Consider the following 16,339-nt stretch of genomic DNA (forward strand, 5'->3'; position numbering starts at 1 on the left):
TGCTAGTTTTAAAATTAAAAGGAAAAAATGTTGAAACAAATTTACAAGAGAAGATGAAGAGGAGCAATTATTTCTTGTTCAATTGACCAAAATGAATCTTAAAGTATATGGTATTGGATAGTGTTTGCATAATCATATGATAGGAAATAAAAACTTCTTTGTCAATTTTGATCGTAGTTTCCGCTCTCAAGTGAATCTCGGCAATGACAAGATGTAGAAAGCTGTTGGAAGGAAAAATGTGTCACTGTTGTTCACACCACGAAAGAAGATACGTGATATATATCGTAGATTTTTTTTTATATATATATTCTTGGCATAATCCAAAATTGTGTTAATAAGTGTTGGTCAGTTGCTCCGAAAAGATACACAGTTAATTTTGATAGTGGCAAATGTATTATAATGGACAAGAAAAAGGATCCGATAGTATTATCAAATGCGATTTTAAGAGGAGTGATTACGACAGTTGTGTGTATGTTAAGGAAATTAACAAGGATGCTTCTATTTTCTTATTACTTTATGTAGATGATATGTTGATATCAAAAGGCCTTTTAACGATTGCAAAGTTAAAAGGGTGAGTTGTGAAAGGAATTTGAAGTGAAGGATTTAAGCTCGGCTAGTAAAATTCTTGGCATGGAGATTCAAAGAAACAGAGCTGACAGAGCTGAAAGGAATCTCTTGATAACTCAAAGTGATTATCTAAACAAAGTTGTTAAAAGATATTGCATTGATGAAGCCAAGTCTGTGAAAATTCCATTTTTCCAACATGTTAGATTATCAAAAGTTCGATCACCCAAAATAGAAGAAGAAACAGCTGCAATGGTAAAAGTTCCATACTCAAGTGCGTGGGAACTTGACGTGTGAAATGACTTGCAGTTGCCCAAATTTAGCTTATGCAATGAGTGTTATTAGCAGGTTCGTGACTAATCCTAAAAATCCACATCGAGAAGCTGTGAAATTAGTTCGGAGATATGTCAAAGGTACTGCAAATTCAGGTTTAATTTATACTGAAAATGAATCTGAAATGCCGTACCTAGAAGAAGGATTTGTAGGTGCAGATTTTGCTTCAGATTTAGATAAGAGACGATCTACAGCAGGATGTGTTTAAATTGTTTGAAATACCGTGACTTGGAAGTCCTCTCTTCTGTCAGTTGTAGTCTTATCTACCACAGAATCCAAATACATGGCTCTCATAATATGTAAAAGAAGCAACATCAACATGGCTTAAAAGGTATGATTTCTGATTTTTTAGGTGAAATTCCAGAACCTCTGATCTATTGCGATAGTCAGAGTGCTTTATCACTTTCTAAAAACCCTTTATACCATGACTGTACTAAAACACATTGATATTAATATTAAGTCTCATTACTTGAGATGGTGAGTAATTTGCTTCTGTTATTTTTCTGTCTGCTGAGGAATGCATTTGGACTCAAGAGGGTGATTGTTATGTTGATTCAAGATGTATCCTAGCTGGAGGAATTATTATGCTGCCCACGTCACTTTATTTTTGAGTGAAAGCTCAGTTAAATTAGTTATAGGGAATATTTTTCTGCGTGATTCCCTGGAGAGAAGAATTCCCATTGTAAGAGTGAGAGGGTGTATCTGAATTCCCCTGTTCTTCTTCTTCCTTTTCTGAGATCATTCTTTGTGGGTTTATTAGTTTATCAGTGTTCATTCTCTTCTTGATGTATTTTGTCTTCTTCTGTTGATATACTGAAGCAGTGAACTCACCTTGCATGGTGGATGTAGACCTTATGGTCGAACCACTATAAAACTGACGTCAAATTTCTCGTCTCTTTCCTTTTATTATACTTTATTTGTTGCTAAGATATGCGTTAAATAGTGCAGTTGATGAATCCATAACAGTTGAGAAACAACAAACATAAACAAAACCATTAATCTGTTTATGTCTGTGGCTGAATAAATGATTTGTTTAGTGCAGATTGGATCTGTATCTACCAAAAAATAGGGATGGATCAAAGCCAGTGGTTGCATTTGTCACAGGTGGAGCCTGGATTATTGGGTAAGTGATGTATTATATATTGACATTCTCTCAAACATTTAGTTTAAAGAAGATAATGCATAAAGCGATATGGTTTCTGCTTCTACAACAGCTCCAAAAGTTAGGAATTTAACTTCCAAAACTTATTATTTACACAAGCTTAGGCATTAAACCAAATGACTGGACATAGCTAGAACCAGAAGATCACAAAGCATGGGGTTTGAGAAGTGATCATGATACATTATTATTTCTGCTTTAATTTATGCAAACATCTATATTTTGAGGTCATTATTATCTTTTTACACAGTTACAAAGCATGGGGTTCTCTTCTTGGATTACAATTATCAGAGAGAGACATCATAGTAGCCTGCCTTGATTATAGGTGAAACAGAAACCACTAACAGGTTGAATTATTTGATGAAACCCCATGTTCAATTCACTTTTTTTTTTTTTTTTTAATTCTTTCGCCAGTTACCTCTGATTTTTGTTTTGGATATATTTAACTAATTAATTAGATATGTTACACCTTTAATATGCCAAATTCCGTACCTAAGTGGTTGTTGGTGTCTTCGGCTTCTTTTTTACCTCTTATTTTGTAATGTTTAGAAATTTCCCCCAAGGAACCATGAGTGATATGATAAAGGATTCTTCTCAAGGCATCTCATTGTATTCAATAATATTGCTGAATATGGAGGCGATCCTAACAGGTAATATATACAGTACCTTTATATGCTTTATCATATGCTTGAAATATCCTTGATCTAGTACTTAGGGAGTGTTTTTGACCATGAAAAAGCACTTCTCACTCAAAATTATATGTTCGGGAGTAACATAAGAGTAGTTTAAAAAAAGAAACACCTGTGAAAAAGTATGAAAATGCTGGTTGAATGTTTTGGCCTAGGTGCTTAATAGGAAGCCTTTCAAAATGACTAGACCAAACATTAAAGTGATTTGTTGTTGAGTACTTGTTTTAAAAGCATTCTCCCTGGATATTATAGGGTTTTTCTAATGGGACAGTCAGCTGGTGCACATATTGCTGCGTGCACACTTGTAGGTCAGGCAATTAAAGAGGCTGGTGGTGAGAGCATTTGTTGGAGTGCTTCTAAGATCAAAGCTTTCTTTGGTTTATCAGGGGGGTAAGTGCTTATTGAAGTACTCTTGTTATAGGATAATTTCTTAATAGTTATAGAAAGGCCATTTTTGTCCAAATTATTTTTCTTTGTTTTTCTTAATCTTCTTCTTCAGTGAAAGAGAGGGTGTGCCAAATTCTAGCTGGGAAAAGATTAGGAAAACATAAAAAGTTGTGAGGGGTAATTTTTCACAATTTGTAATATTGATGGTGTAGAAAGATATTTTGGGTTTACTTGGAATTTCCCAAAATTTTCTGATTGGAACCAATATTATTATTGTGAAGATTTTGATAATCAAGATTGAAACTTGCAAGTTTAGTCATTGTTAGAGGAGTTAATGGATAAAATGCATGTCAGGGTGTGTTTTAGAAAGTTTGAAATACGACTATTTTTTAGTAAAATTACTTCAATTATAAATACCTTACATCAAAATTTTATCCTTTTTTTTAGATAAGGAACTTGCTTGTATACAGACAAAAATGAACAACCTAAAAGGCTAAAAGCTGGGTAGAGGAAACCTCACCCGAGAGCTAAACAAGCATTTTCCAACTGTTCATGACCATGGAAATGAAATGATGTAATTACAAAAGAATTTCTTGTAATTGATGCACCACCAAGAAGCAATGTGCTGTACATTCCTAAAAAATGTTAAAAGTAGAGGATTTATCCTAAAAAACATGGGAGATCCTTTCTAACCAGAGATGCCATAGAAGGGCTCTCGAAGCACAGTTCCATATAAAACTTAGCCTTCTTAAGGAGATTCCATCAGTGAAAAACGTTAGAGAGCCAACCATCAATTTGTCTAGGGAACAAATCGACATACCAAGAAGATCTAAGACAAAATACCAACCCCTCCCCGCAAACTGGCAGTGAGTGAAGATATGATCAATGTTCTCATTGCTGTTCGTGCATATGCTGCAAATCGATAGGGAGAGCCTCGGTTTTAACAATAACAAACCTCTTTGATGTTTGGTTCTACCTTTAAAAGTATTTTTGGAGTGTTTTAAGCACTACTACCAAATGCTTGTGTTTTTGTGCACCATGATTTTTCAGCAATACCTGAATTAATCATGATTATTTCTTCTTGGTTTATGCAACACCAACATCCATAGGTACAATTTGTTAAATCTAGTGGATTATTTTCACAGTAGAGGTCTTTACAGATCAATATTTTTAAGGTACATAACATTTATTATTCTTTTCCTTATTATACTACTACACATCAAATACATACATTTGTAAAGACTTGAATTTCTAATACAGCATAATGGAAGGAGAAGAGTCCTTGCAAAGATTTTCCCCTGAAGTTATGGTGCAGAATCCAAACGTTAAAGATGCAGTTTCCCTACTTCCACACTTCACTCTATTTCATGGAACTGCAGATTATTCCATACCATCAAATGCCAGGTCTTCTCTTCTTTTTATTTCATAAGTTATGTTCGTCTCATTTGGATCATTTTATTAGTCCCAGACTTTTAGATTTCTTCCATTTTAGTTATTGAAATTTCAAATTGTTTATTTTAGTCCCAAATAACCATTTTGGTTATTGTCGTATTCTGTCATCAATTGTTTTCTTTTAAAAATATTACACTCAGATTGTTTAAATATTGTAGCTTTGTGTTTGTGTATTAATGCAATAACCTAGTATTGGAGTTCAACAAATATTCGGCGAACAGATATTAGGCGGTTAAATAACAACAATAACCACCAATTTGAGGTTTCTAGAGGGCATGCCAATACTGTTGATTTCTGATTTTGGGTGCAGCAAGAGCTTTGCAGAAGTGCTTGAAAGAGTTGGAGCAAAAGTGGAAGCAGTTCTATACAAAGGAAAGACACATACAGATTTGTTTCTTCAGTGAGCAAAATATAATTCTAAATGAGCAAATTACATGATTTACCCTTTGCATCTTTAAGTTGATAAACATGGTAATTATCTAGTTTAATTTAATTCTTCTAACATTAGGATCCAATGAGAGGTGGCAAAGATCAGTTGTTAGAAGATTTGGTTGGCATCATTCATAATAGTAACACAGAAGCAGCTCTTTCCAAAGATGCAATGGCTCCTCCAAGGAGATGCCTCGTGCCTCACTTTTTGTTGAAGTTAGCTCGTCGTGTTAGCCCATTCTGATTTTATTATTTTATGCCTTCTATTAAATGATTTTTTTACCCAAATATATATGTATATATACATTTATTCATTCTTATATCTTTTGAAATTCTCAATCCGGTACTTCCCATAAAAAAAGTATATGTTTTGTTTCAAACAAAACGCTGATGTAAGATTAAATTATTGTGAATATGTGATTGCTAATTGACACATGAAACCTAACTTCATGATCTACAAAATTCGACCAGCATATCAAGACATTCATTTCTTTCGAGAAGCGCGGGCATAGTGTTCATGGTGTGTAAGAAAGCTAATATGAACGCGGTATAAAATGAGAGAGAATGATCACCTATTTTAAGAATTAATTTTTATGTGTTTTTTGACACAAAATGTTATATGGTTAGGCGGTTGCTTCGTGAAATTAGTTAAGGTGCGTGGTAAGCTGGTCCAAATACTCACAGATATTATCATAGCAGCATATTTTATTTAAGTGAACGTACATGGAGAAGGATACAAGAGCATGAAAAAAACAAAGATATAAGATAAAAAGCATACTAATATAACATGGTAATTTGGTTTTGCTAGCTCATCATGCAAGCAACCATAGAATCAGCCCTTTTTATTCAGTGCTTTCCACCAGACTTGCCGCCTTTCCCCTACACAACCAACGATAGGACAGGTTCAAAAATCATACAACGAATTTTTGTTACGTTGCAAGAAAACACGATGTACGATCATAAATTCGTATGAAGATAATTTTAAACATATTGAGTATATTATCAGTTTATCCATTTTGATCCTAGTTTGTTCAATAAGAAGTACAACTGATATTTCGACATAAATACACCAAAAACAAAATTACAATATCATATATTTGTTACTATTTCGTAGTACCTTTTTAGGGAGATCTTGAGATTTTTGAGCTGCCTTCTTCGAGGCGGAATTGGATTTCGGGGCAGAAGCTTTGGGTGCAGCCTGGGTAGCTTTAGGCTCCTTCTTAGACTGTGCAGCTTGTGGGGCAGCCAATGCAGGTTTCTCAGCTTTCAAAGAAGCCATGGAAGCTTGAGATTATAGAGTTTTGTAAAGTATGTGAAGAGACAAAGCTGGTTAGTTGGGTTTTGGGTCTGTGAGAATGCTGTTATATATGGGGAGGAGGGTGGGCAAAGGGAATTTGGAACCGCAAGTGACAGACAACATGAGTGAAGAGAATGGGAATAAGTGATATGGCTTACCTACATGCATCAGATACTCTGCTTAGCATATTTTCAGTTCCCTTGGAAACTTGGAAATATATTGGTTCTCTCTTTTCTAGAAGCCTTTGTATTGTCTGTAGCTTTTATTTTATGAACAAAAATCATTTTTTACCCCTAAACTTGATCGACTTGTATCAATATTTACCGTATACTCGGAGGATAGTAATCATATCACTATAAGTCTCGTAGTTCATCCTTGGCCAATGAGTTTAAAATGCATTCTAAAGTTCACAATCACATCACACTAAACCAAATTAAATGCTAAAAGATAATCATTTAGAATTTAAAAAGTGATGGGAATAAGTTTGTTCTAGTACTTCTAAATAATCTCAAGCAAGCTAAAATTATTCATGAGGTGTTAATGAATCTAAAACACATGAACCCTAGTTAAAAGGCATTATGGGACCTTAAGGAATCAAAATAATGCCTAAAGGGTGTTCCATTCCCTAGAAACATACCTGAATTGTTAGGTACATGTGAGTTATGTATTTGAGATACATGAATGGTATATATACAAATATTCATATTTAATTTGTGTCTTTTATAGGTGTCTATTGGGTATTATATAAAGGGATGATTTCTCTACTTTGTAACTAAAAGAAAATTGAAGCAATTCAATCAAGAAAGAAAAGAGAACAATATCTTCTTTGGTGTATTCTTGAGTTTCATAAGAAAACAAATTTAGTTTCATAAGAAAACAAATTTCTTCTCTTTAAAGTTTGTGAGTTTTAGAGTGAATTTTAGTGAGGGTTTATTAACGTTCCAACAAAGTGGTATCAAAGCCAATTTTAAAGATATCATGCAACATGTTGTAGCTTCAACTTCCTTATTTGAAGGAAAGAACTATAGACGTGGTAGAGTCAACAAATGAAGGTTCTTCATAGATCTCAAGAGCTTTGGAATATTGTTGATAGAGAATATTTGGGGCAAATGGTGAGGATAGTCTTTCACAACAATAACTCAACGAGTTGAGAGATGCTAGAAAGAAAGACAAAAATAGATTGTTTTTTGTCTACCAAGTTGTAGATGAAAATATCTTTGAAAGAATGTCAAGAGTTTCATCTGCTAAAGCAGCATGGGTGCATTGCAATGTTTGTAAGAAGGAGAGAAAAAGGTAAAAATGGTAAGATTGCAAGCACTTTGAGCTGAATTTGATACCATTAGAATGAAAGAAACTGAAAACTATTGAAGAACTTTTCAATTGTGTTCTCCCTATTGTTAATCAATTGAGATAAAATGTAGATGCAATTGAAGATCAAAGAGTGGTACAAAAGATCCTTATAAGCATGATTAGAAGATATGAGCACATTATAGTAGCAATTGAAGAGTCCAAAGACTTGTCAACTCTCTCCATAAATACCTTAATGGGATCTCTCCAATCTCATGAGCTTAGATTGAATCAATTTGATTCTACTCATTCAAAAGAAGTTTTTGATATGTAAACTTCTTCTAGAGGAAGATATAATGGAAGAAGATGTGGACGCACCAGTTGAGGAAATGGTGAAGGGATGTGAATCCCGGAGCGAAAGCGGATTTTCGTTGCTGATTTCGGGATACAAAATCGAATTTTACAGAAGAAAAATATAGGGGAAATTTTACCTTTGAAGAACGTTTCTTCAACCAGTTTTCCTCGAACACCACCACTATTTCTTCCTCGCTATTCTCTTGGGTCTCGGGATCGTGCTTGTGGTAGCACCTTGATCGAAGAGAGGGAGACATTGAGATAATTTTTTTGATTGAGAGAGCTTCACCTTGGGAGTGTTGTGTTGTTCTGTTCTGCAGAACCTTTCTGCAAATTTTCCCCAGAAAACTAGGTCACTTAACTCCCCACTCCCCTGCAATAATGCATGGGAGTTAATAATTAATATTAATAATATTAATAATATATGTAAACGCCCCAGAAATTTCACCATTTCCAAACAGGGACCGTTACTAAGCATACCTAAAATTTTCACATAAACAAGAGAATTTTCTTCACAACAACACTAAGCAATAAAACTACCACGCTTCTGCTGCGCTACTCTGATTTCCAACACTCACGAGAGCTTGAACAATTAGAACAACAACACTAATGTTTTAAGAGAAACCCACATCCTATACAGATAAACCATTTAATACCGACTTCACATTAACCAAACCCTTCAAGGAAACCTTACTAACTATAAACCATCCACTAAATGAATATTAACATCTCGAATGGCAATGAAGCAAAAGCTAATTCAAGTACGATCAACTTAAACAAATGTATTCATAAATATCCTAAGTGGATTACAATCCCGTAGTTCAAGAGGCTAACAAAATTAATGCTCTAAAAGAACAATGAATCAGCAACTTTACGACATCCTTTAGACAATAAAACTAAACAGAACCAACCACTACCAACTCAACTACAACATTAAATGGCCAAAACTATCCTAACTACAAGAAATTTAATTGCACACAGCATAGCTAATGGTCTTTCCGATCAAGCCTCCTTCTCGCCATCACCATCCCAAGAGCTAGCTCGATACCTGCGAACTGGAGGGGAAAAAGAGGGATGAGTACAACCACAGTACTCAGTAAGCAGCCCTTATTTGAAGGGTCACGCACAAACAACATACTTATCAAGGAACAAAGTGTCATGCTTATTAAAGAATCAACACACCCACATCATGCTCAACCAAATCATGAAACATTCACAGTCATGCTTTTCATCACATTATGCATTCAAACATAGACACATTCCATAAACTTCGGTGACAACCACAACCAGTAACACATTAACTACCAACCTCTAGTCTCCCTAACATCTCAAGTACCTCTACGCTTATCACAGCTACTCTAGCCTTCCACAGTTAACTCCTTCGAGCAGAGTCGGCCCTTGACCATTTATACCCAGAGCCCCGACCCTGCAGCATCGACCCTCGACCATTTATACCCGAGGCCCCGATGACTTCACCGTCTATTGGCCCTTGACCATTTGTACCCAAGGCCCCAATAGTTCTCCTTTCGAAAGACTCCTTGCGTCGACCCCGACCATTTATACCCGAGGCCTCGACGCTCATCTTTATCCAATATTGGCGTATCGACCCCTGACCATTTATACCCGAGGCCTCGATAGCCAATTAGTGACGTATCAGCCCTCGACCATTTATACCCGAGGCCCTGACACTCACTCATTCACTTCATAACTTTCATAATTCCACATAACATTTCTAGCCTCCAACCAAGATTTCAGTACTACTTCCCTAATAGCACCAACCACCACAACGCCCATCAACAACACCACCACTAGTATGATTTCAATGCATCTCTCAGCTCACCAACACAATTCAGCATGCTTCCACAACATAAGCATCATTCTAATAACAAAACAATAAACCAAACATGCTTTCACAACATACCAAATCTTAACAACAGCGCCACAGTGAGTTTAGTCATAACAGAGCATAGTCAAGAAATTGCAAACGATTGGAGCCCAACACAATTCATCCAAACACTTAATATCCAACGTCCATATTCAATAAGCACTGCTAGATATAATAAAAACTCATGAGACACGCCAAACACTTTATACAAATTCAGACAACAAACATTTCCAAAATAAATTCACTTTAACGAACATTCCCTACAATCATACATCATTCTACAACAGATCTCAACAGTTCAACAATACAAAATTCCCACTATTATCACCGACGGACATTCAACACTAACCAGGCATACAAAACAACATAAACAAGAGTTACACTACACAACCACGTATCAGAACCAATATTAAGCATCATAAAGAGCACATCGGCAACCAAATAACAAACATCAACGCACCACCCCGCCCCCCATGCTACTTACTTGTTATGTCCCAAAATTCTCATCAGAGTCCTACTTGCTACTATGTCATGCCTCATGCATCACAATCTCATAACAGTCCAATATGCGATACACCAAAATGATCATATGTAAAAGCCAATCAATCTAAAATAGTCCAACATGATCCAACAGCTCCAGCAGGCATCGTTCACAGAAAAAAAAAAACACAATCAACCACTTAACCAAAATATAATTGATAAATACCCAGCATACATCAAACACAAACCGATTTCTCATAAATATTCAATACGCTTTCGAAACAACAGATTATAATACCGGTATACAAATTTCATCATGAAAACCAATTAGAACATAATAGCAATTCAATCATAGTCATCCAGGATTACCTGGCTACAATTTATTCACACAACCACATACTTTTCCCAAGATATATCAACAGTTTTATCAACAATGACGTTTACTAAATGATAACAACGACGAGCGACATGCAAGTATCAGATATGGGCACACGAGCAAACAACCATATCATATCAGCACACAACAACCAATCCCTCCAGTAAGAAACTACTTACCCACAACCACGCCCTTAAGTTTTGTGTCGACCTCACACCTAAGTTCACCAAAACGACTTCGTAAAGGTGTGGGTCACTTAGATCTAGCTCGCCAAGGTGTGGGTAGCCTAAATCGAGCTTCGAACGGATGTGGGTCAACACCGAAAGTCACCGGAGGAAGAAAACGCCGCAGATCTGGGCCAAGCACGAGCTGTTCGCTTCTGTCCGAGTCGGGGAGAGGTGTTGCAGGTACGGGGCGCCGAAGGACGCGACGTCGAGGGGAAAGCCGCCGTTAAGGCAGCCGGATCTGGCGAGAATCGGAGTAGTCACACGTCGCCGCCACCGGACTCGCTCGTCGTCTGCCCGAAGGTGTCGGATATGGGCAATCGTCGTCGCCACCTGCCGCAGCTGCTGCTGCCTATGACGCCGGAGAGGTCGCGCCGCCGCTGGATGGGTCGTCGGGACGTCGGGTGTCGTTGCCGGAATGCCACGGTAAGCCTGTAGCAGAATCATGCCGTCGTGGGTGCTCGTGGACTTCGCCGTTGCGCCGGTTCGTCGGGTCTGGTGCAAGTGACGTCGGAGAACAGGTCGCCATTGCAGAAAAATAGCCGCTGCAAGCCAGATTTTCAGGATGCTGGTTCTGGGGTCGTACCACCATCGGGTCGCTGCTGGGAATGACTCGCCGCCGCTGCTCGCCTTGAGAAACACCGCCAGAAACTCTGCTGTGGTGGGGCGTCGTTGGTGTGGCTCGGTCGCCGGAGAGGACTTGCTGGAGAAGAAGAAGCAAGGGAAGGGGGGCGGCGGCTCCAAACGAGAGGAAGAAGAAGAAAAAAGAAAAAAAAAAGGAAAAATAAAAAGAAATGAAGAAGAAAAAAAACAAAATAGATTTAGGGTTTTTTTGGTTTATTTTGTTTTAAAACCAATAGCCCAATTCCCAAATCTTAATGAGGCCCAACTAAAACTACAATGGTCCAAAACAAAAGCCCAATAATTATGCTTTAGAAATAAAATAAACCCCACAACAACCCGAAATAAAATAGTTAACTTAAACTCTAAAACCCAAGAATAATAATTCAAAGAAAAGTAGAATTTAGGAAGGAAAATCCTAAAACTCGTGAATTTAGAATTTAACTAAAAATCTCCTACACAGGTCGAGAACTTAAATTATCTTAAGCCAAAGAAATTAAACTTAATTCTAATTTAGCCAAAAATTAGAATTTCAAAGTTAGAAAATCCAAGAATTAAAGTTATCAACTTAGGGAAAAAATCCAAAGACACTATTATCTCTTAAAATAAACGAGTCAGAGAACGTGGGGTGTTACAATATATATATATATATTTATATAAATAATTAATATATATAATATATATTATAATAATTAAAATATAAAATTAATTTATTAATTAATCATATTAATTAATAAATAATTATTATTATTAATCCAATTAATAATTAATATATATATATAAAATCAAATAAATAATTAACACTTAATTATTTATCACAAAAATAGAATCATATTCTATAAGATTTCTCTCGTATAACCTATAGTTCTAATGTACATCTTATGCACATTATTTTAACCTATAGTTTTAATATGAATCTTATTCATATTAATTTTATTTGAATCTCATTCAAATAATTTCTCTCATAATACTCATTGACCGAGTTAATCTAGATTCGTTAACTACGGGTCATTCCACTAAAGACCCACAGTTGGACTCTTCTCACTACAGAATGTTTCGTGTTCATGGATATATGACCATTAATGACGAGTCAATTCTTCACGAGTGTTCGTAACTCAAGTTGGGTCAAATTACCGTTTTACCCCTGAGTTACATCTTACTCCTTAAACACCACTGCTCCTCTAATGAACAACCTGATTATGGTCCAACCAATAACCGGAAGTCCCTCTCGGGCCAATGACAGGTGTGGCCCCTTGTTCAAGTCCCGGAGTCAGCATTTAAGGGAACACTCATCTACTCCCCTAAAGTCGGGGAGGAGTGAATTCCATCTTGTGAAGTTATGTTCCCAGCTCCCCACTCGGTCTCGTCCCCAAAATGGTAGGAATATTGAGTCGGCGACTCGGGCCACTCTCACCCATACAGATCAAAGGACGAGCCCTCACGGGCAGGAGTCCATAACTTACTCAGGATTGAGAATGAGTTGCCTGGTCATCCTAAGAAATAGCAATCTATTAGTTAACGGTGTTACACCTAAAGATTGCCTATTTCGCGGTCCGGTCTTATACAAACTCATTGTACAGGTTACCCCCACTCGCATGTCTCCACACGTACGAGCTGGATCGAGTCATCTGTAACCTTTACAGAGCGGGCCGTATCCATAGTGTTGCCAGGATAAGGTACCCAGCCTTATCCATATACTATAGACCCTTTAGGTTATTCACGGGACATTATCCATTCATATATCAGGGGTATATCAAATATATACCCCGTATATCAACTATATATCCAGTATATATACTGTCCCGATTACATCATAAATAACCTTGGATGTTTAGTTTATTGGATTTTGGACAATGCAAAGCTATGATTCAACAACAAATTTATTGAATAAAACTTTATTAAATAGACATTTGTTTTACAAAATACAAACTACGAGTTAAGGCAACACGCCTAACAAACTCCCACTTGAACTAAACTCGAGTGGGGTGTACATTATCATAAAGCAAAGGGAAAATACAATAAACTAGGGCATACACTATACCCAATTACAAATGGAAGTTCCAATGACTTCAAAAGTTTTTGAGTTAGAGAGAATAGATAATCAAACTTCTTCAAATAGATGAAGGGGAAGAAGTTCAAGTAAAGGAAGAAGTAGGGGTCGAGGTCACAGAAATTTTTCACATACATTGCTTCAATTGTAGATGCTATGGGCATTGTAGATGCTATGGTCACTTTCAAGCAGACGGTTGGCCTAAAAAGACTAATTCTAATCAGGCAGAGACCACTCTAATGCATGAACAACAAGATAATGATCAAATTCTTCTTTTCTTCACATTTAATGTCTAAGAAACAAGTACGGAATATATATGATATTTTGACCGTGGTTGCAGTAACCACATACAAAAAGAAAGGATATTTTCGTAACTTTAGATAAAATGCTTCAAATGAAGTGTAGAGGATATGCAAGTGATTTGAGTCGATCACCCTCAACAAATGCACTATTTATTTTCATGAGTTTTGTGTCGGTCACCCTCAACAAAACTGTGTTGTTGAGCGTAAACACCAACAAATTTTAAATGTTGCTCTTACTCTTTATTTCTAAGCTCGTATTCCTCATCAATTTTGGGGTGTGTTTGGGGGTAAACATACCCATGGCACGTGGAGGACCCTTATTGGTGTCTAAAGAAACTAAAGAAAGAAGGGTTGCTTAGGTCCACCTCGGTAGAGCCGAGGTGGCCGGGTTCGCCCGTTATAAAAGACCAAGTATGGGCACCAAGGTTCGACCTGACTAGGGTCCGATCTGCTCGGAACCCGACAGGTCCGATATGAGAAAAAGACACATAACCACCGGTCGTGTGTACTGTCAGATCCATTACCTATAAATAGAGGACTTCATTTCACGCTCAGGTATCGAATCTCACCTCAAACTAAATAAGGAGTCCGATCTATACTTACTTGAGCGTCGGAGTGCTTACCCTTTTGTGCAGGTCCACTCTAGTGTTCAGGTCGGAACCGGAGACCGGGTTCGAGCTCGATTCGTGAAGAACCGTTGTGCAAATTCCTGCATAAACATTTGGCGCCGTCTGTGGGAACAAACAGCTTAAGTCATCCCGATCTAAAAAAAAATATATACGCAAAGATGGTGCATCCAACAAACTCTGCCAACACGACAGAACAGAGGGGTGTGAACGCTGATAACGGCCCTCAGCGAGACCTCGGTGCAAGGATAGTCGAGGACCACGTTCGAGCAGGGCAAGAGGGAGATCTGCCGCGCAGATCTGCCCGCCATGCGAACCAAGAGCTACCACCTGCTCACCCGAAACCCTCAAAAGCCAACAGAGGCCGAGGAGGGACGTCGAGAAAGACCTCTCAAAGGGCCAACCAGGCAGCAGACCCTGAAGCTCTGTCTACTCTCCAGCGCGAGTTGGATGATATGCGCCATCGGTTGCGCACAATAGAAGAAATGTACACCGAGGCAACGCGTGCTAACCGAACTGCATCTCCCTCTATAGCCCCGGGAGCATCTGGTGAAAAGGGAGCTTCATCTATCCAACCTGGCGATCGCGAGCCCATTTCTAACGATGAAGGGGTGGATTACAGCTTGCGAGACAATGATCTTAGAAAGCACCTCACTGATAAAAAGAAGAAAGCCTCTCGGGAACCGGAAGACTCTCCGTCCTACTCCCGAAAGTTCTCCAACTCAAACCTGAAGGCTCAATCGAAGTACAAGCCTCTATACCAAAAGCCGTGATCACCAGGGAAGAATTCGACCTGATGAAACACAGGTTTGATGAGCAGGTCGAGGCACTCAAAGCCAGGTGCGAGAAGAAGGAGAGCCCGTTTGACGATGGCGACTTGGGAGAATCGCCGTTCACCTCGGATATTATGGAGGCTCCAATCCCTCTGAAGTTCAAGACTCCCACCATGAAGCCCTATGATGGGTCTAAGGACCCCAAAGACTATGTTGAGGTCTTCGAGGGCCTCATGGATTTTCAAGCGGCAACGGATGCGATCAAATGTCGCTCCTTCCAGATTGCGCTCACCGACAACGCGCGCCTATGGTACCGGAGACTGCCGGTCAGGTCGATCTCGACCTACTCGCAGCTGAGAAAGGAATTCATGGTCAATTCTCCTCTCGGCATTACGATAGAAAGACAGCAACTCACCTCGCCACCATTAGACAGAAGGAAGGCGAGACGCTAAGAGAGTATGTCACAAGGTTCCAGGAGGAGCAGCTGAAGGTCGTGCACTGCTCCGATGATTCGGTCATGTGCTACTTCCTCACGGCCTGGCCGATGAGACCCTCACTGTGAAGCTCGGAGAGGAGGCTCCGGCAACCTTCGCCGAAGTCCTACAGAAGGCAAAGAAAGTTATTGATGGGCAGGAGCTCCTCCGAACCAAAACCGACCGACCTGAAAAACAGATCGACCAGAAGAAATTGGCCCAAGAGAAGAGGAAGGCCGATTCAAAGTCTAGAGATAAAGGATCGTCCTCTTCCTCCAGCAGAACGGAGTACCGTAGGTCGGAGAGCGGCCCCAGCCGGAGCCAACCTTATGAACGGTATACCCCGACCACCATCCCTATCTCCGAGATACTCACAAACATCGAGGAAAGCGGAATGGAAAAGCTCTTCAAGCGACCTGAGAAGCTCCGAGGGGACCTAGAAAAGCGCAACAAGGATAAGTACTGTCGTTTTCATTGCAATCACGGCCATAATACGACAAGTTGCTGGGAATTGAAGCGCCAGATTGAAGACCTCATTCAACACGGCTACTTCAAAAAATTTGTGGGCAAACCGAGGT

At 38.5% G+C, this 16,339-nt stretch overlaps 1 long non-coding RNA gene and 1 pseudogene across 2 annotated transcripts; one reads left to right on the plus strand and one right to left on the minus strand.

Annotated features, from left to right (window-relative positions):
- Positions 1 to 1,943: 1,943 nt before the first annotated feature.
- LOC148207865 (putative isoprenylcysteine alpha-carbonyl methylesterase ICMEL2) lies at positions 1,944 to 5,272 on the plus strand (annotated as a pseudogene). Its single transcript, XR_015787611.1, has 8 exons — positions 1,944 to 2,020; positions 2,307 to 2,381; positions 2,606 to 2,706; positions 2,998 to 3,135; positions 4,242 to 4,307; positions 4,393 to 4,536; positions 4,895 to 4,988; positions 5,093 to 5,272. The product of XR_015787611.1 is annotated as a putative isoprenylcysteine alpha-carbonyl methylesterase ICMEL2 (transcript).
- A 502-nt stretch (positions 5,273 to 5,774) lies between these two features.
- On the minus strand, positions 5,775 to 6,459 carry LOC148207866 (uncharacterized). The gene is made up of 2 exons (XR_015787612.1): positions 6,131 to 6,459; positions 5,775 to 5,892 (listed from the first exon to the last, which is right to left on the minus strand). It is a non-coding gene; the product is annotated as an uncharacterized LOC148207866 (long non-coding RNA).
- Positions 6,460 to 16,339: the final 9,880 nt, after the last annotated feature.

Source organism: Momordica charantia, unplaced genomic scaffold, assembly GCF_013281855.1.
Source record: "Momordica charantia cultivar OHB3-1 unplaced genomic scaffold, Mcharantia_2.0 BLBB01000045.1, whole genome shotgun sequence".
Classification (NCBI taxonomy): domain Eukaryota; kingdom Viridiplantae; phylum Streptophyta; class Magnoliopsida; order Cucurbitales; family Cucurbitaceae; genus Momordica; species Momordica charantia.